The sequence below is a fragment of the Globicephala melas genome, chromosome 1, assembly GCF_963455315.2.
Source record: "Globicephala melas chromosome 1, mGloMel1.2, whole genome shotgun sequence".
NCBI lineage: Eukaryota > Metazoa > Chordata > Mammalia > Artiodactyla > Delphinidae > Globicephala > Globicephala melas.
Genome location: NC_083314.1, coordinates 16,992,987 through 17,016,065, shown reverse-complemented (window position 1 = coordinate 17,016,065; position 23,079 = coordinate 16,992,987). Strand labels below are relative to the sequence as shown.

General features: G+C 37.6%; 1 long non-coding RNA gene across 2 annotated transcripts in view; it reads left to right on the top strand.

Annotated features, from left to right (window-relative positions):
* The window catches only part of LOC115859547 (uncharacterized), a 345,784-nt gene that overhangs the window by 205,288 nt on the left and 117,417 nt on the right, over positions 1–23,079 (top strand). For both annotated transcript variants that reach the window (XR_009563647.1, XR_004042099.2), the window contains exon 3: positions 4,990–5,072. This is a non-coding gene — a long non-coding RNA (uncharacterized lncRNA). The remainder of the gene's footprint in view (positions 1–4,989; positions 5,073–23,079) is intronic.

Below are 23,079 nucleotides of genomic sequence, written 5' to 3'. Positions count from 1 at the left end.
ATCACAACCTAGAGTCAGGCATTGTCAGCTGCAAGAATTTTCTGGCATTGGTTGGTAGTGTCCAGGATGAAGAGAGATGGTTTATTCTTTAATTTGTACAATGTCACAACTTTGGAATAGGTGAAAACTAATTTCTTAAATTGGAAATTTAGGCCTAAATAACAGGCTCCTGGCATATCTTTACTGAAAACACAGAAATATGACCTTCCTTCTTATGTCATGAATTTTAGTCCTTGTTTCTGAACTGGCAGTTCTTGACCCTGGAATGAATTTAGACTATGTCAAGTGAGTATTCTTTCTTTCTATTATCCCATGCTCAATACATCTTGCGGAGTAAGGGATTAAAAAAAACATCTATTATAAGAAAGCAGAGTTTCTATCAGAAAGAAAGAAAATCAGAAGTCATTTTCTACCATCGGTAGTAAATACACACACACACACACACCACACTTTTCTTCATGTTGCATCCAGTAAAAAAATGTTTCAAGAAAAGAAAGTTGATTCCCAGTTCAAACCAGTATACTGCATCTACTACCTTCTTCTATTAATTTTTGTTTGGTTTTCCAAGATCCTTGAAAGGTAGGGGGTAAAGGAGAGAAACTGTGGACACGTAAGTAGTTTAGATTCTGGATCTTTCTGCAAACAGTTCTAAAAGAGAGTTGTTTTTCTTCATTAGTTATAAAATAATAGTTACAAATGAAGATGAAGATTTTTATACACTTTGCATTTTCTTTTCTCTATTCCACAATATAATTGTACGAGATAGATTTTAGTACAGCCTGTATTTTATGGTGAGAATATGGAGACATTATATATATATATTTTTTCTTTTGTATAGTCAAGTTCTTAACTACCACCCTAATCTGCTTCAAATGGGGATCAAAAACCTGTTCTGCCATTCAAGTGTGATGACAATATAATTAACTCAGTCTTAGCAAAAAAAAAAAAAAAAAAAAAAGTATTTCGTGATTTGCTTGATTCTAGTCATTTGTTGTCATGAAGTAATGAGGTCGAGTTTATAAACAACACGTGTAATCTTTCTTGCCCAGTCCATTTTGTGATGAATGGCACACATCTCTGCAATGACTGGCCGGGTTCAGCAGTTCAGCTGAACACAACTAATTGCATCACGTGGTCATTGGGCCACTCACCATCCAGGAAATCTACTAAACTTCCGTCTCTGGCAGCGGTGCAATCACTTAGAGCAAGAGATGTATTAGTGGCACCTGAACACAGAGTATAGTAAGAAAAAAAATCAGCGAAATGAATCAGGAAGCTGAGTAGAAATTAAACATGGCTTAATTTATTCTTACAAATGTTTATGTGGCATGGTAGGGTATTTGCAGCATAGCTGCTATGATTCCTCTCTGTGTATACATGCCCCTGGTCTTGGCCACATGACTTGCCTTGGCCAACAGAATGCAGTAGAAGGGATGGTGTGTGAACCTAATTCTCAGGAGGTCTTGCAGCGTGTGCTCTTGTACTCTGGAAACTAACCACCAGCCCAGCTCTCCTACTGGAGATATGTGTCCCAGGCAACGGTTACCACTAATCTCCAGAAATGTCAGTGAGGCCAACGGAGCCCATAACGCTCCAGTTTCGTCACTGGATGACTACAGCTGCATAAGTGACCCTAGGTAACAGAAGCAGAAGAACCTCCCAGTCGAGCCTAGCCCAAATGGCTGACATACAGAACAATAAACAAATAAAATGGTCACTCCTGTAAGTCAGTATGTTTTGAGGTAGTTTTTTTTATATAGCAATAGATAACTGATACCTATTAGCTTTTGAAAACTGAATATTTTTATCTGTCACACCCTTAAAGTGAATAAAAGACAATTTAATAATAAGAAACCAACTAAACAACAGCCATTTGAAAAACCTCTTACAGCCGAACACATCTCCATCACATGAGGGAGGTTCTTCAAAGATAATCAGCAGGGGCACTCTGTTCTTATTTTGTTTCTTTTTCTTAGAGGAGTCAGTGATATGAAACCAAATCTGCAGGTCAACCTAGGGGCATTTCTTCACAGATTGAGGACATGTGTTTTTGTTAGATCTATGTTTCATATTGTTCAATAATACACGAAGTGAAAAGAAATCTACTGATATTGTTTTTCTTTGGAATTTGATTTACAACAATAATAGTTCCAGGATAATAAACTTGGATTTGAGGAGTGGTCATTAGGGTAGAGTGAAAACAAAATAAAACATTAGGAGAAAGTCCTTCTGCCCATTAAGGTATGGAGAACTTAGACCATTGCGGAGTGTGTGGGTTTAAGAGGAGAGAAGTTTTAACTTACTTGATAAAATAGTAATAACATATTGACTGGGTGTAGGAAGAGGTCATGAGCAGTAACCACGTGCTAGAAGGCTGAGGGTCTTGTCCTGGGGGGAAAAGAGCTTCCATACTTTACAAGTCTTATAGTTTTCCTTAGCCAGATTGCTAAGCAGCAGATAATCACCCTCTTCTTATAAAAATTTTGCCAATTTAATATTACATATAGTACAATTACTATATACTTGGCAGTGAGTGAAACATTTTTTACACATTGTCTCAATTTCACAACAACTTTACGATGGAAGAAATATGGCCACTATTTTATAGTTAAGGAAACTGAGGCTAAGGAAAGTTGAGTAACTTGTTAATTTCACAGTTAGTAAGGAATTGGTTGAGATCTCAGGCCCAGGATGTCTCACCCCAGAGCACTTTTACTTAATCACAATATTAGATTGTTATCTAGAAATTAGAAGGTGATAAGAGACCCCGGGAAGAAAAACACCCAAAGAGCCATGACATCAATTCATTATAGAATTGCAAGGCATTTTAACTAAAAGTTTATTTTGCCCATATCCCTACCATCTTGACATCTAAATCATCTCAGAAGAAAATGTAACTTCTTATGAGGAAGACATTAATTCTCGCTAGTACTTTTTTTTTTCTTTCAAAATACGAAGTGGAAGGCTATCCTTGAAATTTTTTTTTTTCAAACTAAAACAGTATTATTTTCAATAAGGATTTGCCATTGTGTAGAAATATTTTTTGTTGTTGTTCATTTTGTCAACTCTAATCAAGATTGAAACAAATTCCAAAATCTGTCCCAGGGATATTACTGAAAAGTACCAACAGATGTAAATTTTCTAATAATGCTGTACTACCCTGAGCTACATTTTCTACTTCCAGTAAAATTGGGAAGACTTTATATCTGAGAAAGAAAATCAGGAAAATAAACCCCCTTCCTAAACTATCTCCACTAAGGAAATGCTCTGTGTTATACCATATTTGCATAATTCTTTTTGTAATTCAACGGCAAGTCACAGTATTCTGTTATAAACCTCTGGAATATAGAGTCACATAAATATGGAGTCAATATGGAGTTGTCACAGATGGCAGATGAAATGAGCTGAGTGGAAAAACTTTCCAAAACTCTGTTTATGCAACACCAAAGTTTTGATATCAAGTCAGTTTAGGGTTTATAAATGATAGTAAAATTTGGGTAGCATTGAGAGGCTTTCACCTACAAATTTCTCTTGTATTTCTTTTCTATTGCCCACAAAGATAGGAAAACTCTCCAATTCAAAGACAATCAGCTATTAGTTGAGGTGCTTTTACCCCATAATAGAAGTACTGATGCTCCATCCAGAAGCAAATCTCTGTTGTAATTGATCCTAGGCTATAGGAGGAGTAGGAGCTATGCTATTAATTAATTGGTTCAGAATGCCCTTCTAGCGTGCCTTTGACATCTGTTAATACTATCTTTCTTCTTTTCAATTGTTGACTTGGTGTAAATACAGACAACTAGGGATAGAAAGAAAGGATGGAATGCAACTGGGGGTACTTTGGAAAGCTTGCATCTTGTGATGAAGTAACATCTATATAGTTGAAATGAAACAGACAGCCACTCGTGCTGTGACCACTTCAAGTTGTCTCAGTATAATGAGATCATCACAAATGGGGCTTTCAGTCCAGGTGTACTTGACAGCCCTGCTTTTGCAGAACTGGCCGACCCAGCTCAATTTCCCAATTACTGTCCCAGCTGGCTTTTCAATTATTATTTTCTCAAATTTTGTTTCAGTTTGAGTCATCTTTGATCATTTTGAATAGAACGGTTAATATTCCTATCAGATAGGAGAACATGTTTTGGGAAAATCTTTATCTTTTTTTTCTCTTTGGTGATTTTTGGTAAGGTAAGGAGAACAGTAAGCAATCTGAAAATGCACTCCCTCTGTTCCAGGTTGCTGGGGTGTGAAACTTGGGAGAAAGAAGATGAAAGTATAAGATGATGGGTTTTCTCAGCAGCGTGGATGCTGAAATGTACAGAACACATTGTTTACAGCATCACTGGGCTGTGAATCAGCCGCGATTCCAGCTGGCTGGGGCAGAGCTGAAAGGGCAGCGGCATCAAAACCCAGATCATTTTTAAAAAACACAAATCCTTTTCACTGCCCGTGGATGAAATGACTGACTGACATGCTAAACCTATTAAATATGTATTTTGAAAATTTTGAAATGAGGAAAAATGCTATGTAAAAATTTTTACAGATGCTGAATGATTGTAAATGTGGTTAAAGATGTGGGACTGGCTCCAACTTTGTTCTTTCGTGGGTTGCTATTAGCTTACATTTGAAATCTCTGTTGGCCACGTAGTCCACATTGTTCTTCCAAATGTAATCATTTCTCTCTTTTATCTGATCTCCTACAGTCTCTCTGTTTTCATCAATATCTGACAGCAATTCCCAAAGATCCAATAGAGTCCACTCTAATATCCTTATGTATACTCTTTTCTCTCTTTGAAATCTAATACCTTAGCAGTGAAATAATTTATTGTGCTTTATTTAGACTTTTATTTTTTGCATGTGTTTTGATACTATCCTTTTGAAAAGAGTGATTTGGAAATTTAAACCAACTGTTCACCAAAAGTTATGAAAGCATGATTAAGAAATTTTCTCTCCTTTTAAATCCCTTCTTTAAACCTTCATTTTTTTTAGAGTGCTGTGGTGAATGCCACCAAGTCCATGGGTCTGGCAACGATAGGAAAATGAAGATGGATTTCTTGGAGCCCAGCTAACGGGTAAGCCATACAGAAGATCAAATGAGCCAGAGAAGTCAATGACAGTCCTATTTTTCTGGAAAACCATTAGATTATATGCTTGTCCCAACCTGGAGATGTTTAATTTATTGAATTTGACCTTCCTGGTGAAACGACGGTGGCACCAACACACTCGCCTAATAAATAAGTGGGAGGGATACTTGCTTTCAAATGGCATATACTGCATTTCTATTTGTCTTGAGTCCTAAAGAAATGCACTATCTGAGAAGAAGTTTTTATGGGTACATTACAGTCTAATATGTGCATTGTTAAATTAAAGGGAAAACTTGTTCCAGTGAAGTAGTTGGCAGAAAACTATAAATCTTAATGGATAGGAAAATATGCCTTTCAGTAAAAAGGAAAGAAAGAAACAGACGCGGAAAGCAAGCAAGAAACCCTGCTAAGGACGCCTCAAAAAATCAGGCCTTTGACCAGCATCTAGAATATTCGTCCTTTTCCAGTGTTTATGATCACTCCACTTACATATTGTCATCCCCTTTGCTCTTCCCATCTATTTGAGAAAATTGTCCCCTGACTGTGCCAAAAATTTGAGGCAAGAATGAAAAATGTTTTGCTTTATTGCTAACCTGTGAAAATGTGTTTTTTTGCCAGTGCTATGATGGCTGGGATTTTTTTTTTTTCTTTCTCACATGGCTCTAATCCTAGCTGGATAGATCTTGACGTGCAAATAAAATTCCATCCTAAATAAGTAAACTATGTTTCTTGGTTGGAGGCTGAAAAACCCTATTTCTTATTCTTCTGCCTATGCAAGATATACTTTCCACTGCTTGTTCCTGAAGTTCAGCACCAGAGTGGACAAGCAAAGGGAATATCCAGGTTAAGGAAGCTTCTTCTTCTTCAACTGACACATGAGAATTTGAATTAAGTAGCCTCTATGGGTTCTTCCTGCAACTCTAAGCATCTTTTAGATATCTGCAGGATTCTCACTCTGTTGATAAAGTTTTGTCTGTAGAGACACATCTACATTACTGTACTTAGACATGAGTGACTCTGCTCACTCATTCAACAAATATGTATTGAGTGTCTTTAAGTGCTCTGGAATCAAACTTGAACAAAACAGTCCACAGAGATAGCTGTCTTCAGGGAGCTATTCAATTTGCTTAATGTTCAGCATTTTTAATTAATTGTTCAACCAATCAATTAATTATTTGACAGTATAATTAATACTGTCAAATACAGGTTGATCGAACCTGCCTTATGTACCACAGTCATGTTACTACTATGTTAGGTGTTAGGATTCAACTGCACGACCAGTTGATCCCAACTGTCAAGAAACTCTCAGTCTAATAGTAAAGAAAAACACCTAAGCCAATACATACAATAAGCTATAATTGCCCTGGTTGCTGGGAGAGAGTAATTGCTCAGTACTAGTGGGTCATGTGAGTAGGGTAGATAGAATTTTTTAATCTGACCATATTATCTCCAATGGCCAGTATCTCCGTGAGATCTCTACCTTGCAACTTCTCCAGATATGCCACATAAGAGTTTGGTATTATTCTGATGTGGTTTAAGCTTTTCTCTCTTACCTATGCTTTACAAAATTTAATTGCTTTTCTGTATCGAGTTTAGTTCATCTCATAAATTCAGACCCCACCAATTCAAAAATTTTGATGCACCAGATACTTGCTATAATAATTACTCTGGAGATATAAAGCAGATCAGTCTTGGTTCTCACACACTGAAGATTAGTTATTGAGCGACAAAAAACTAGCCTAAACATGTGTCTTTTTAGCAGCAGGGAACTCTCATAACCTGGAGTTCAGAGGTGGCTTTGTTATGTGAGCACCAGCTTAATTTAGACATAGGATAGATTGAGTATCAATTACCACTGAGTATTCTAAGGATAAAATTCAATAAATAAGAGTGTGATGGCAGTGCTTAAAGAAAAGCTACTCTGAAGATACAGATTATTCTGGAAAAAAATAAACCAGGGTCAAGATATCTTTTATAGCATTTGACATGCAGCTGGGGAATGCTCTTCCTGGTTGCGTGTAGATTAGGTGCCCCTCCTAAGAGCTATCATGGCATCACACGTATACCCTGTTCTAGCCTTCACCATGTTGGAACTGTAATTGCCTGCTTTGATGCCAGCATCTCCCACCAGACTGCACACAATGACAGAACCAGTGATATCTATTTGATTCCGGCTGTGCCCGTAGTAGGTATTCAATATTTGTTCATTTTGAATGGACTCAACAGCAAAGGCTCTGGCCAGATGTTTAATTATCATTCAGTTGACCTTTATAGCGGTTTCTTTAACCCTGGTCAAGGACTCCAAGATTATTATGATAGGAAATGGGTACTAGACTTTAAAAAGTCCTACTAAGGCATAAAACTAAAAAACAGTTTTATTACGGGCAAGTATAGGTTTTAAAATCAGACAGTGCTTACTCTTAAAAGTTTATACTTCTGTTGGCTCTGACTCATCTTCATGCTGGTAGAATTGCCACTTGAAGGGCCTCGTGAAGTTAAAATTGAGACATCAAGGAATAAATTCAAGATGTTTGCCACATTTCAGGCAAAGAGAATGTACAAACATTGGCAGGGAGGAAATGTCATCTCTTGTCACCTTGTAAACTGCTAATATACCAAGATATGTCCAAGGATAAAAATCAAAACATTTTCAACAGCATTCTATTTATTGGTCACATTCTTGAATATTTCATCTTGTCACTATCTTATCTCCAATAAAATATAGAAAGTGGTCTCAGAGATTGTCTTTGTTTTTCTTCCTGTGAGATGGCAGAACCGTTTTTGCTTAAGTTGGAGTAACACAACTTATGTTTTCCTTAAACTTTCTGATAAATTTTTTTAAATTCCAGCCTAGAATTTTTTTTAACCTTCCTTCCAATAAAAGTAGTGGATAATGGAATAATCTGTGTATTTATTTATGCACAAAGAACTTCTTGAGCTCCTACCACGTATGAGAGGACAGGAGGAATTGCTGTACAAAAAAGAAATTGCAAAATGATTACAACTGGTTTCTATTTAGAGGTTCACAATCTAATGGAGATGATAGACATAAAAACACACAGCTAGATTAAAATTAATTTGATCAAATTTATCCAGCAGTTGCTATGTGCCAGACATGAGGCTAGGCACCAGGAATATAATAGTGACTAAGATGCAGATTCCTACCCTCAGGGAGCCTACATTCAAGTTGATGAAACAGACTGTAAATGAATGAATGCAAAAAATGATTAAATATATCATCAATAAAGAAGGTGATTAACTGTAGGAAGAAAATTAAGAGGGAGCTGTGATAGAGAGTGGTAGAGTTCATCATCACTGAAGATTCTTGAAGAATCATGAAGATTCTTGAAGATCATGAAGATTCTTGTAACTGGGTAACACTTAGGCAAATGCCTGAAGAATAGTGTCAGTCAGTAGTGTCGGAAAGAGTTGAGAAAGGATTCTGCAGGTAGAAAGAATTGTCATACTAAGGGCTAATGGTGTGATTCAGTTCAATTCAGTTCAAATGTCATATCCTTGTGTTTAAAACTGTCTGAAACCCTCTAGGCAAAGTAACAGAGTTATACTCCTTTCCCAGTACTTGATAATGTTGTAAATCCTGCAGCCCTGATCTATTCCACATTATGTTAGAATTATTTGTATATATACTTGACTTTCCACTAGACCAAGCTTTCATTCACCACTGCTCCAATGTACCTATTGCAACACCTGGTGTAGGTGTCATAATGGTTTAGTTTTTTCCCCTTCTCCTTTCTTCTGTCAGGTTAGAAGGCATACCAGGTGAGAATATGAGAAGGGTGCAGACTTGCTTGCATAATGCTAATAGAATAATTAATCAAGGCAGTGTGAAAAAAATGTTCTCACTGACCCCACACCCTGAGGGCAGAATAAGTTTCCTTTCTCTTCTACTCTTTTCCTATTAAAAAAAAAAAAAAAGAACCTATAATAACCTGTGCCATTGAAGTAGGGAGCCATTGGGAACAACACTGACAACCAACTGGAAAAGGTGGGACCACAGGGGTGAGAAACAAAAAGGACATAGAGTAAATGAATGAATGGAAGAAGAGATAGGCAATAAATGGGAGCAAAACTTCTCTGTTTTTCTTAAATTACAGGAAGATACTTAAGAATGGAGAATTGAGATTCTTGAATCCAGTAGAGAATTTGGGCAATTACCTAAATCCCCAACTTGTCTTGAGAATTTTTTTATAACTTAAAGTATATGATCCCAATGTGTGAAGTTGGACAATATTATATAATTTCCTAGACACTGCATGTTTTATTTACTAACAGTGAATATGTGAACCACAGGTAGCCCTACCCTCACCTATCAAAGATTGGAGGGAAATGATAGATTTGTGAATAGTGGGGCGTTGATAATTTATCAGTGAATGTTAAATAAAAGCTCAAAGTAAAAGCGATTTAATTACTATTATAATTCTATTGAGTGTTTGAAATGAAATTAGCTTTATCAATGCAGGTTCCTGTGAGGGGAAGGAGTAGAGATAGATTATAGAGAGGGAAAGAAGTGCAGCATCATTCTATAACAAAATAAAATACTTACATGAAGAATTAGCTGGTTTGGTTTAAAGCTTTACGTTTTAAAAATATAAAATGTCTAGAATAATTTAAATTGCAAGGAAAAAAATTAAGGATGTCTCAATGGGCAGGAAGGTATGGTACTAATATTAAGAAAATCAGTGTTGAATAAAATAATCAATTAACTTTGCCAGGGTTACTCTTGTGAAAAGTACCATGACTAACAAATTTTATTTTGCAAGATCAATGTCCCACAGCAAATTTATGAAAGCCAATAAAAATGACATTATACTTTTAAACACCTTATATAAAAACTCAAGAAGCTCTGCTTCCAAAACAAACTGAATTATTTTAAAATAAAAACAAAAATACTGTAGTTGGTACCTTGTAGTAGTCAAGACAGCCTAAATCATGCTGCAGTACAAGTCGCTTCCTAATACCTGTAGGTAACACAAAGCTTATTCCTCACTCATGGGAGGTGTTACTTCTCAAAATAGCCAAGTAGGTCCTATTGGACTAACCCTACAGCAAGTAATACTTGTAAACACTGGATGAAATTTAAAGAACTAATACCTGAAGGCTCATGAAAATGACCAAACCAGGAAAATACTAGAGTGGACTCAACACTTAGAAGAAGGGAAGAACGCTGAGTGAGTTTCCAAATCTTTAAATACTCTTAAGGTGACAGCAGTCCCCAGTGTAAACTCTGTAGGGCTGAAAATCATCAGACTTAGCTAGAAAATCACCAGACTTCTGGCTTCAAGAACAGACTCCAAACAACATAACAAAGGCTAAAAGAATGGAAAAGGGAGTCTGCTGCTGTCGAGTGCAGGGTAGAGAGAATTTGTAGTTTGAGTTCCAGCCAGTTTAACTATCTGCTATAAAATGATTAATACTCTTTGAAGGAAATAACATAATCCAGAGTCTCCACAATAAAAAAAAAAAAATCACAATAGGGCTTCCCTGGTGGCGCAGTGGTTGAGAGTCTGTCTGCCGATGCAGGGGACATAGGTTCATGCCCTGGTCCGGGAAGATCCCACATGCCGTGGAGCGGCTGGGCCCGTGAGCCATGGCCGCTGAGCCTGCGCGTCCGGAGTCTGTGCTCCACAACGGGAGAGGCCACAACAGTGAGAGGCCCGCATACCACAAAAAAATAAAAATCACAATATCCAGAAAAAAAAATTAAGTTTGAAATTAGCAGGCAAGGATTTTAAAGCAACTATTACAACTATGCTAAAAAAAAAAGAAAGAAAGAAAACTATGTTCAGGGACGTCCCTGGTGGTCCAGTGGTAAAGAATCCACCTTCCAATGCAGGGGTGTGCGTTCTGTCCCTGGTCAGGGAGCTAAGATCCCACATGCTGCGGGCCAACTAAGCCTGCGCACCACAACTACTGAGCCCACATGCCTCAACTAGAGAGCCCTCCTGCTGCAAACTATAGAGCCCATGTGCCCTGGAGCCCACACGCCACAACTAGAGAGAAGTCCTTGCGCCACAATGAAAGAGCCTGCATGCCTCAACGAAGATCCCAAGTGCCACAACTAAGACCTGACGCAGGCAGAAAAATTAAAATGAAAAGAAAAGTATGTTCATTATTATTGAAAAGATATGAAATCCTAACAGAGAAATATAAGCTATAAGAAATCAATATAAGCTTCTAGAACTGAAAAATAAAATATCTGGAATAAAAAAAATCACTGGATGGGCTTAAGAGCAGGTTGGAAATGATAGAACAAAAAGATAGTAAGCATAGAAATAGATGAGTTTAAATTATTCAATCTAAACAACAGAGGAAAAAACAGTTTTTTAAAAAGAAAGAACAAAGTCTTAGGACCCAGTGGGATAATTTCAAAAAGGCTAATTGTAGCCTCATAAAAAGAGGAGATAGATAATAGAGAAAAAAGTTTGAGGAAACAATTACTGAAGTTAACCAAATTAATAAAATTTTTTTAAAAATTAATTTTAGATTCAAAAAGTTCTGTGAATGAGAAAGATATAAATGCAAAGAAAATCAACTATGCATATCACAGTCAAACTACTAAAAGCGAAGATAAAGAGAAAATCTGGAAAGCAGGCAGAGGAAAAAAGACACAGTCATTCAGGTGAACAATTTGATTAAAACCATTTGTGACTTCTCATAAGTCACAGCGAAGGCCAGAAAAGAGTGGAACAACATTTCTAAGGGCTACATAGAAAAAACTCTCAAAGCAGAACTTTATATCGAGTAAAAATATTCTTCAAGAATGAATTATGCCTTAATAAAGCTGAAAAAAATGAATGAACTCAAAACAAAAACATTTTCAGATAAAAAGAAAGTAGGAGAGTTTGTCACCAGCAAACCCACACTATAAAAAGTGCTAAAGGGAGTTCTTCAAGATGAAAAGAAATGATGCCAGATGGGAACTCAGGTCTTCAGGAAGAAATGAAGAGCCCTGGACTTCATAAATATAATGTCAAATATAATAGACAATACTTTCCTCTTAGTTAAAAGAAGATTTTAAAGTAAAAATAACAATAATTTATTATGGAGTTTTGCAATGTATATAGATGTAATGCATGTGACAAATTTAGCATAAAGGACAAAGAAAAGAAGTAAATGGCCATACATATTTGAAACCTCTTACATTTTTTGGGAAGTAATGCAATATTAACACTAAGTAGACTCTAAAAAGTCAAAGGTTTGTTGTAATCTCAACAACAAAAAAATTTAAAGAGATATTGATAAAAATTCAATACATACATTATAATTGAATTCTAAAAATATTCAGTTAATCTAGAAGAAGTCAGAAAAGGAGGAACTAAGGAACAAAAATTGAGGGGACAACCAAAAAGCATATAGTAAAATGGTAGACCTAAATCCAACTATCTCAAAACTGATATTAAGTGTAGATGCTCTAAGCACTCCAGTTAAAAGGCATTGTCATATTAGATTTTTAAAAAGACCCAACTACATTCTGTCTGTAAGATATGTACTTTAAATATAAAACACAAATAAGTTGAAAGCAAATGGAAGGCTAGAGTGACTATCAATATCAGACAAAGAATATGTCAGGACAAGAGATTCCCAGAGATAGAGGGATATTTCATAATGATGAAAGGACCAATTCATCAGGAAGACATATATGTGTACCTAATATCAATAACAGCACTTCAAAACGCCTGAAACAAAAATTGACAGAATCAAAGGGAAAGATAGAAAAATCCACAATTATAGTGAAAGATTCTTAATACCCTCTTCTAAGCAATCAATAGGACAACTGAAGGAAAAAGATATTACAGATATAGATTTCAATAAACAATGCCATCAATCATCTTTACCTAATTGTCAGAAAACACTCCAGCCAACAGGTGGAGAATGTACTTTTTTTCAAATACACATGGAATATTAAATACTCACATTGAAAAAGAAAAGTCTAATATCAATGACCCAAGAAGTCATTAACACCTTTCCACCTTAGGGAGCTGGAAAAAAAATAATGCAAATCCAAAAGAGGTAGAAAGAAGGAAACAATAAATACAAGAGTAAAATAGTCAATGAAATACAAAAAAAGAGATTAAAAATAGAGAAAAATGGACAACGTTTCCTGTATAAATATGGTGGTAAGTGCATGACTGAATCAAGATTTGTTGTGAGAAAGTGAGATAGAGAATGGCATCCTGAAATACACATTGTGAGCATCAGTAATACTTTAATTTCAAGATATCACTCCACTTATTAAAGAAACAAAGTTCCTTATTAAAACCCTTTCCACAAAGAAAACACCAGGCTCAAATGGTTTTCCTGTTGAATTATACTCCTCACTTGCATGAAATCTGCTACAGGTTCTGGTGACTCTCCAGGGCAACATTTCCAGAGCTCAACAATGCAGGGGATTTTATGTCTCTAGCATCTCGGTAAGAGACCTCCTTGATCACTGAGGGAGAGCGATAGAGAATTGAATTTCCTCCATGTGGCACCTCATCCTGGAAGTGACTTGTCACTTCTGTTCACAATTTGTTGGCTAGAACTCATCCTATGCCTTCACCACCCTTCGAGGGGTGGGAAAATACAGCTTTTTATTATTTTCAGGAATGAGGAATATGAAACAGGATATGGTGAACATTTAGCACCATCTCTGACCCAGAACTCTTTTTCTATAACCATCCTTGTCAATTGATCAGAAAGTATCATGATCAGTGAGGCAAAATTTTCTCCAAATATTGTTTATTCAGACTGAACTTGAGAATCTGTATATTGTTTTCCAATTCACTTTCTTACTTTTTTCATTTTTTTAAATCTTTACAAAGTTTCTGAACTTTTAAAAAGATGATCTTATTACTTAAGGGCATTTCTTTTGCTGAATTTGATCTTTTAGTCTTTTATCCATATTCTGAAAGGACGAGGCATAAAAACAATCTACTTTTGCCATACTCCCCAGGACCTACTGTGTTATACTGCTGTTGCTCTGTGATGGGGAAGGGTAGGGTAAGCAACAACCATCTTTGGCCTGTTCTTTTGTTTAAGGGAACTAATTGAAATCAGATTTTGGTGTGCAGATATAATTTTTTTTTTAATTTTCAGACTACAAGTTGGCTAGTGAGTACTGCGTTAGGAAAATTGAACAGGAGCCTTAGTTGAAATTTTGTGCAGTCACTCTGCTCTGAAAAGGCTATGGGAAAAACCATTGTTTGCCTCAAGTATAGTACAAACACACTGAAGAAGGCATTGTCATCAAGTGTGTGGGAAGGTAAGCTTGGGTTGCTTTTGCTGATTTGATAACTTCAAATCTTTAGTATGAGAAAAATAGAGCTGTGCAATTAGTCATCAACACACACGTAGCACTTACAGAACTATGAGAAGTGCCAAGGGGAGGGAAGGCATTGAACAATGCAGGGTGGGTAGTGTCAGCTAGAGGGCAGAAGTACAGCGGGAGAAAAATGACACAGTGACTTAGAGATCTAACTTTCAGATCAGACAATCAACCCCGGTTTCAATTCTTGTTTCTTCCTCTTAGTAGCTTTATTACCTGGTGCCAGTTATTCCAGTTCTGTAAGCTCAGTTTCTCCCTCTCCAAAATGGTGATAATCGTGCTTTCTTTGGAAGGTTCGTTTGGGGATTAACTGTGTCTGCATCTGGGACATAAGAAATGCTCAGTGTATCTAGTGACTTATTGTCAAAGATTCAGAAGTTATCAATGCTTTGGTTGGTGAATTCAGAAAGCTTTTGCCTGAAAAATGTTTTTAATTTGTTGGGACCTTATCATGGTTGCAATTTGTTTCAGTTCTCCTAATATTCATGGGCATAGCCAGAAGCAAAGTAGATTATGCTTTTTGTAGTTTTCCCTGTTCCTAATTTATTTACATTTTTACACACACACACATTCACACACATCTCTATCTTTTTTCCTTTCTCTGTGGTGGTTAGTGCGTGACTGAATTGAGACTTGTTGAGACAAAGCGAGACAGAAAATGAAGTCCTGAAATAAACAGTGTGAGCATCAGTAATACTTTAATTTCCATGTTTCATGGTTATGCAAGCCCACTGCTTTGGAATTTCAACAGAACCTTGAACCATCACCAACTTTAATTTTCCTCACACTTCAACCAGTAGTAATTGGGCCCTCCCTCCTGCTGCTGCTGGTGCTGGCATTTTTGTTGTTGCCTTTCCTGCGCTTTCATTCACTTGGTTTAATTCTTTTTGGCAGCTGCAAGAGCAAATGCCAGACTCCTGTGTTTGTCACTGCAGAGCCATGGTTCCCACTCTTGCAGCGGCAACGGACTGAACTAAGCCTCTGACTCTTAAAGAAAGAGTCAGCCCTTGATGAGATCCCTGGGCTCACCAAGACTCTTCTCCCAAGCTGACATGGAGAGCAGGCGCTTTAGGGTCAGGTACCACTGGGTTCAAATCCTGGCTCTTCTTCTCATTATTGTAATACATTGGGCAAATTATTTCCTCTCTGGGAGCCTCAGCTTTCTCTTTTCTAAAATGAGGATTGAAATAGTATTTAACTCAAAGAGTTGTTTGGGATTAAATGAGCTAGTGTAGGTCATGTGTGCCTGGAAGGTATGAAGCCCTCGATAAACGTTAGTTACGATTATTTCCATTTCTCATGGCGAAGCAGCTGTCCCCTTCAATCACCTCTAGTTACAGTGCTTTGACATCCATGACTTGCTGTTCATGGTGGAGCTTGAGAGCTTTGGGGACATTCCAACACGGGGCTGTGCTTCATTCCCACAAACGGGGTGTATTCATTTCATAGGACAGCTGGAGCAAAGTACCACAGACTAGGTGGCTTAAAATAACAGAAATTTATCCTCGTAGTTTGAAATCAAGGTTTTAGCTGGGGCCATGCTCCCTCTGAAATCTAGAATCCTTCCTTACCTCTTTCTAGCTTCCGGTGTTTGCCAGAAATCCTTGGCTTTTAGGTGCATCACTCCAATACCTACCTCTGTTGTCACATGGCTGTCCCGGGAATCTCTGTGTCTTCACACGGCCTTCTCCTCTCTGTGTGTCTTTCTTCTACTCTTCTTACAAGAATGCTAGTCGTATCCGATTAAAGACACCCCCCCCCATTCCACTATGACCTCATCTTAACTAACTACACTGGCAATGACCATATTTCCAAATAAGGTCCTCAGGGTTAGGACATATATTTTGGTGACAGTGGCAGGAGGACACAATTCAGCCCATAACCTCTGAACTCCTTTTGTTTTTACCAATTTCAGTTGCTGTCTGCAGCTGTTTGTGCCTCGTGGTGGTGGTGGGGGGGTGTTGTCAGGATCCCGTCATGGGAGGGTGTGGAATGGACTTTGGATTGGCTCAACCGGAAAGGACTGTGGGAATGACTGGGTTAGGATGAGCCATTGTTCTTAAACTTGGTTAGACATTGGAAGTAGCTGGGGAGATTCAGAAATGATGATGCCTAAGTCCTGCCTGCAGTGATTCCGATTAAATTGGCCTCCAGTAAACCCAGGCCTTAGGATTTTTTTTTTTTTAACATCTTTATTGGAGTATAATTGCTTTACAATGGTGTGTTAGTTTCTGCTGTGTAACAAAGTGAATCAGCTATACGTAAACGTATATCCCCATATCTCCTCCCTCTTGCGTCTCCCTCCCACCCTCCCTATCCCACCCCTCTAGGTGGTCACAAAGCACCAAGCTGATCTCCCTGTGCTATGCGGCTGCTTCCCACTAGCTATCTGTTTTACATTTGGGAGTGTGTATATGTCAATGATACTCTCTCACATCGTCCCAAAGCTCCCCAGGTGACTGCAGTACACAGGCAGGTCTAAGAACCACTGAACTAGAAGAGCTCAAAGCTAATGGTGGCAGCTTTTCTACTTGATTGGATTAAAAATAATTGAAAGAATAGGCCTGTATTTTCTTTTCCAAAATCCTTCGAGCCAGATGCATTTGGGAATTCATATTTAGAAATTTTTTCAGAATTAAGAAAAGTAATAGCATATACAGTATATAACATAAAACTCCTAGTGTTAAGGGGTGTCTGGACAGCACCCCTTAATATAATACAGTAATTTTTCAGTGAAACATGTAAATATTCACATTATAAAGAGGCCTATGTCAATTCAGGTCAGGTTTTGCTACCAGAAGAGAATTGGTACTCAATTTAGAAAAAAATAAAAAATTCAGCTTTCAGTTCTTTATAGATTCTAGAATTGAGGATAAAGGATTGTGAATGTAATTATAAAACTCTGTGTTCTAGAGCTCAAGTATTATATATCAGCACTATATACCTGACTGAAGAGGTCTTAGGTAGAAGGTATGTGCAAAAAGAGTTCTGATGTAGGGCCAGAAGGGTCAGCTCTGATCACCCTGTTCTTTCCACCAGAACCTACTCCTGAAGCCTCTGCAGGTTCACATAGCTATTTGCAAATATTCCTTCAAAACAACAAAGAAATGGCAGGTTTTGATTTCTGGCTGCCGCATCATAGGGAATCTGTACTGGGTCGAATAGGGGCCCCTCCAATTCTTGTCTTTCCCAGAACCTCAGAATGTGACCTTATTTGGAAATGGAGTAATTGCAGATGTAATGTGTTAGATGAGGTCATATTGGAATAGCTTGGGCCCTTAATCCAATATGATTAGTATCCTTCTAAGAATAGAAGAGTCACAGAGACAGGCACGCACCAAGGGAAGACAGTGTGGAGACACAGGGAGATGGCCGTATGACCACAGAAGCAGTGATTGGAGCTGTGCAGCTACAAGGCAAGGATTGCTAGTAGCACCAGAAGCTAAGAGAAAGGTATTGGACGCATCCCCCACCACCAGACCTCTGGGGAGAGGATAGGCCTGCTGACACCTTGATTTTGGATTTCTGATTTCCAAAACCATGAGAAAATACATTTCTGTTGCTTAAAGGATGTCATGTGGGATACTTTGTTATGGTAGTCCTGGGAAATTAACAGAGAATCCTAAGGTTAGCACTTAGGAGAGAAAGAAACCATTTCCTGTATTGTGTGGGATAAAATCCTTCTTCGCTATTATTCTGTGATCAGCTGCACAAGGAGAGTGGTCTGACTAATCCCAGCGCAATTAATATTATCTATCTATATGTTTATTTAAGCAAAAAATTATACATATATTTGTACACATACATATAAGTGTATGAGAGAGAAACTGGGAGTGCATTTCCCTCTAATAGGAAGAAAAAGGGTCTCGAGGCACACCAAGACACTGGTGATATTTTTACTACAAGGAATTTTTTTGAAGTAGTATTTCACCCAGCCTCTAACTGGAGTGAAGCCAGCAAGAAGATCAGGAAAATGTCCAGGTGCCCAAGGGATTATTTCACTCATACTTATTGAACTGATCACTATGGGCAATTCACGAGGACAGATGATGATCAATGCAGAGTGTGTGAAATGGGGAATACATAAATAAATCAGAAAAAATGGTCTCTCCCATGGTTATGGTTAGATATCTCAGGAACGTGGCCAGGTAAATTGACTAATAGAGAGGGATGGAAATTACATCAAAGAAGGGAAGTCTGCTAATAGTTTTATTTTAAGAGACATAAGCCAAAGCTACACAAGTTAGATCTGTTTGAGCTTCCCCCTCCTTCAATCCATGCCTCCCCCAATACATATGCACCTCACTGCACATCCTAGAACTCAGCATCAGTACCCAGCAGTCATGGGCTCTCAGCAGTTCCCCTCTGCCTTCTCTCTCCAAGGGACAGAGGGTGTGATTAATCAGGTAAAATAAATATGGGAACCTGAGTGGAGTGGGATGGGAGGGGCTTTTCTGTCAAGCACAAGATGAATTCTGGGAGCAAACAGCCCCAAGAAATGATAGCCTAATTACTACCCTTGAGGAGCAAACTATCCATTTTCAGACAAAGAATATCTGCATTAAAAAGTGACTTAAGAATGCTTCCAATAGATAACCAAAGACCTGCTGTATAGCACAGGGAACTATGCTCAGTATCTTGTAATAACCTATCATGGAAAAGAATCTGAAAAAGAATATGTGTATACGTATAACTTAATCACTTTGCCGTACACTTGAAACTAACACAACATTGTAAATTAACTATACTTCAGTTTTTAAAAATCTGAAAAAAAGAATGCTTCCAAAGGAACACAATGGCATGTATTGAAACAGTGCATTGCAGTTGTACAAGCATTTCCTATGTGTTATTGAATTTGATGCTGATAAGGAAGGTAAAGCTAATGTTATCAAAATCCATTTTACATATGAGGGAAAGTAGGCGACGTGACCATAGCTGGCAAGTGTCAGGCCAGGCTTGGAACTAGGTCCGGTGACTTTGGGTCCGGGGCTTTCACCACTGTCTACCAATCACGCCATGTACTGCAGCATATTGTAGTGGAGTGGGGACAAGGTGAGCTCTGTAGCCTAGGATTTAAGAGGTTGGACTTTGGAATAAGACGGACCTGACCTGGGTTTGCAAACCTGGGTGACTTTCAGCAAGTTATTTAATTGATTTCAGCCTCTATATATTTTCTCATCTGCAAAATGAGGTTTCTTCTAATTCCTCAAGGATGTTGGTGATGATTAATGGGTTAATACCCACAAATGTCTTGACTTAAGGATTGAAAGATGGTATTAATAATTGAAACATAACACAAAAACTTTTTAGAGGTACTGAGAGTATCCAAAGTAATAAAGTGGTCTCACAGCCAGGTGGGATATGCCAGGGCAGGAAGCCCTGTGTTCCTCCTTCTCTAGTATCTATTACTAGATATTTTCCTCATCTTGGCCTCAGTGAATGCTCTCTTGCCTGCTTTCCATCCAGTTTGGAGTGGGGAGGGTGTTTGGAATAAAATATATAAATATAGACATCTATATATAGTTATCAAACTATTATTATTGTCATCATCAAAATTCTTATCATGCTTAGATGACTGGTGGATAACAGTTCTTCCATGTTGAGTTTGGGTGGATCCCCATCCTGATCCCCACAGTATATCAAACTATACTTTGGTAATCAATAGCTCTGTCTCAAACCGACCCTTGTTTCAATGAAGGTTACTCTCTACTTCCTAATTATGCAAGTTATCATGGGATATGCCACTCACTCATAGGAAATAATATATAACCGTAGCCATGGAAAATGATTTCCTAAAATGTTCATTGCAAAGGAGAAATGGTATCCAGTGAAAGGAAGTGATCTTTTCAAAGAACAGGAGTGTGCCCAGCCGAATTCATAAAAATGATTAACCTGTAAAAAATTAATTATCGGGATTTCCAAGGGAAATTAGTCAACCAGTCTTGATTCAGGCTAAAAAAATTAAAAAGTGAAACTAGCAATAGAGAAGATTTAAAAAAATACAGATATTACATAGTTGATGAATCTGCAAAATAAAATGGTTTGGGGTTAGCCACCAAAGTATTTGGTCAAGTCCTGCTGCACCTACTTGGCTTTTTCCAGGCTATATCTTGACATTTCTTCTGGAAAATTAAATAAGATGAGGGAGGCTGAGGGGAGAAAAAAGTAGCAACCTTATGCTGAGGAGGCACTAACAGAGTTGCTGATGTTGAATTACACAGCTTGATATTTCTCAAGTTAATCTGAGGCATCACATGAAACAGTAAGCACTGTATAAGCCCACAACTGTCTTTATAATGCAAAAGAGAAGACTTCAGTTAGTACTGTTATTGCCACCCCTAATCTTACTGGAGAAGAGTTTGAAATAAATAATATGCAAGTGAACAATATCCACTAAACTTTAGTTGTGCTGTAAAATATAGAGTACATGAATACATACATATAGAGCATACATAGATAACCCCATATAAATATATATATGTAGATAGAATAAATACATAGATTAAAAAATTGTAAAAATATCAAAATTTCTTTAACATATAAAGCTGTCTTTAGTTTATTGAGACACACTGATAGGATCCTTGATATGAATGGTGATGCCCCCCCAGAGTGTAGCCAAGATGGGCCAGATGAAAATAGAGCTGAATTACTCTACAAATAGAAAAGGGAATATCAAGTAATCAGGGGTATACTTCCCTCAACCTTTTAATCACTTTTTGTATTTTACAAATGAGAAAAGTGAAGTTTAAAAAAGTTGAATGATGAGTCCCACATGTTCAATCTACAAACATGTATTGGTTGCCAGTTGTGTGCCAGTCCAAGGGATTCCACCTTTGTGGAACTTATACTCTATGGAGTGATGGGGGACCAGACAATGAAAAAGTAAACAAGTAAATATGTAATAGAATTTACAGTTATCATAAATGCTATAAAGAAAGAAATTAAGGCCTAAGGGAATAAACAGAACCTGGGTTAGGAGTGCACATTCTAGTTTAGAGCATTTCAACCACTAAGAACCCTCACAGTATGGATTAAAATTAATCACAGATAATCATGTTAGGTTGAAGAAATCTAAACTAAATCATAGAGAATAAAAAGTCTGGTGAAAGAGCATTCCATGTAGAAACTAATATCAAGTACAAATGCCCTGAAATGCAAAGAGCTTGTTGTGTTAAAGGAAGAATAAGAAAGTACTGGTGGCTGGAGCTTTAAGAAACAATGAAGAACGTGATTGGAGATGAAGATGGAGAAATAGGTGTCTGCACGATCACAGAGGACTTTATGCTTAAGGGTTTGGAGGAGGTGCCCCTGGACAGTTTAGAATTAAGGAGTGATAATTTGTTCTTATGTTTTGGAGGGTCATGGTGGCTTTTGTGAAGCGATTAGAATGTGGAGTGGCAAGCCTGAAAAGAGTAAAACAATAGTCAATAAAATTGCTGTTGTCCAGGTGAGAGAATGTGAAAATATCAGAAGGGGTGGGAAATGCTTGGATTCAGGATATATTTTGAAAATAGAGCAGAGAGATTGCTGGATGTGTGGGAAAGGGAAAAATTGAAGATGACTTCTAGATTTTTAGCTCAAGGAATTAGATGAATGGTCTTGCCATTTTCTGAGATGGGGAAAATCACAGAAACAGGTGTGTGGAGGGGGACAGTCCAGCTTTGTGTACTTGAAGTGTGAGATACCCAAGTTGAGTATTGAAGAGGCATTTAAGAAATTTATTCCAGCACTCAAGGGAGAGATCGGATCTGGGAGTCATTGGCACATGTGCATCATAAAGAAGAGAGCAGCCCTTAAGACTCAGAATTTAACCAAAGCAGGAAATTGGAGCACAGGATGACTAGAGAAGTGACTAGTAGAAATATAAGCCCCCATTCTGTCACACCTGTTCCCTCTTCTTCAAGAATCCTTCAAAAGATCAAGAGGAACATTGTATGGGATGAGGCTTTCAGCCTTTTTTTTTCCCCTTTTAATCATTAAAGAATTCCAGGTGTCTGAGTGTTTGGGGGCATTCAGGATGCACCTACTTAGGTTATGATTATAAAAGCCAATATAGGACATCTAAAGCTATATACACATGCTTTTTATACAAGGAATATTACCTGAATGTTTCATCTAAGGTGTTTTGAACAGGTTCATCTAGGTAGACAGGGTACTGAAATATTGGCTAATTGGAGATATGAGTCTGAATCTTAGAGGAGGAGTCAGGGTCAGAATGTGAATTGGGGAACTATTTATGTAGAAGGTGGAGCTGAGATTCACTGATATATATAGGGAAGGTCAGATAGAGAAAGAAAACAGAATCATGTCCTTTGGGGGATACATAGACCTAGCATCTGGAAACAGCAAGAAGACAGAGAAAACATCAAAGAAGAGGCCAAACAATAGGAGTGCAAAATGTAGTTCCAGTTAAGTCAGGAGAGAAGGAACTTAACATTCTATAGCAGTGGCTTTAATATGATAAATATTTTCTGCAATGGAGCACTGAATGTTCTTGAGGAATCTAGTTTTATTATACTCATTTTTGTGTTTGTTGGCAAAGTGCAGTGTAAGGCTACACCTTTAGATAATGTTTTCACAATAAGAGCTAAAGCACTTTTCCTGGTTAAGCTTCAGTGTTGGACTTTCTGAGGTGGAAAGAGAACCAAGTTGCCAAATCCCATTTCT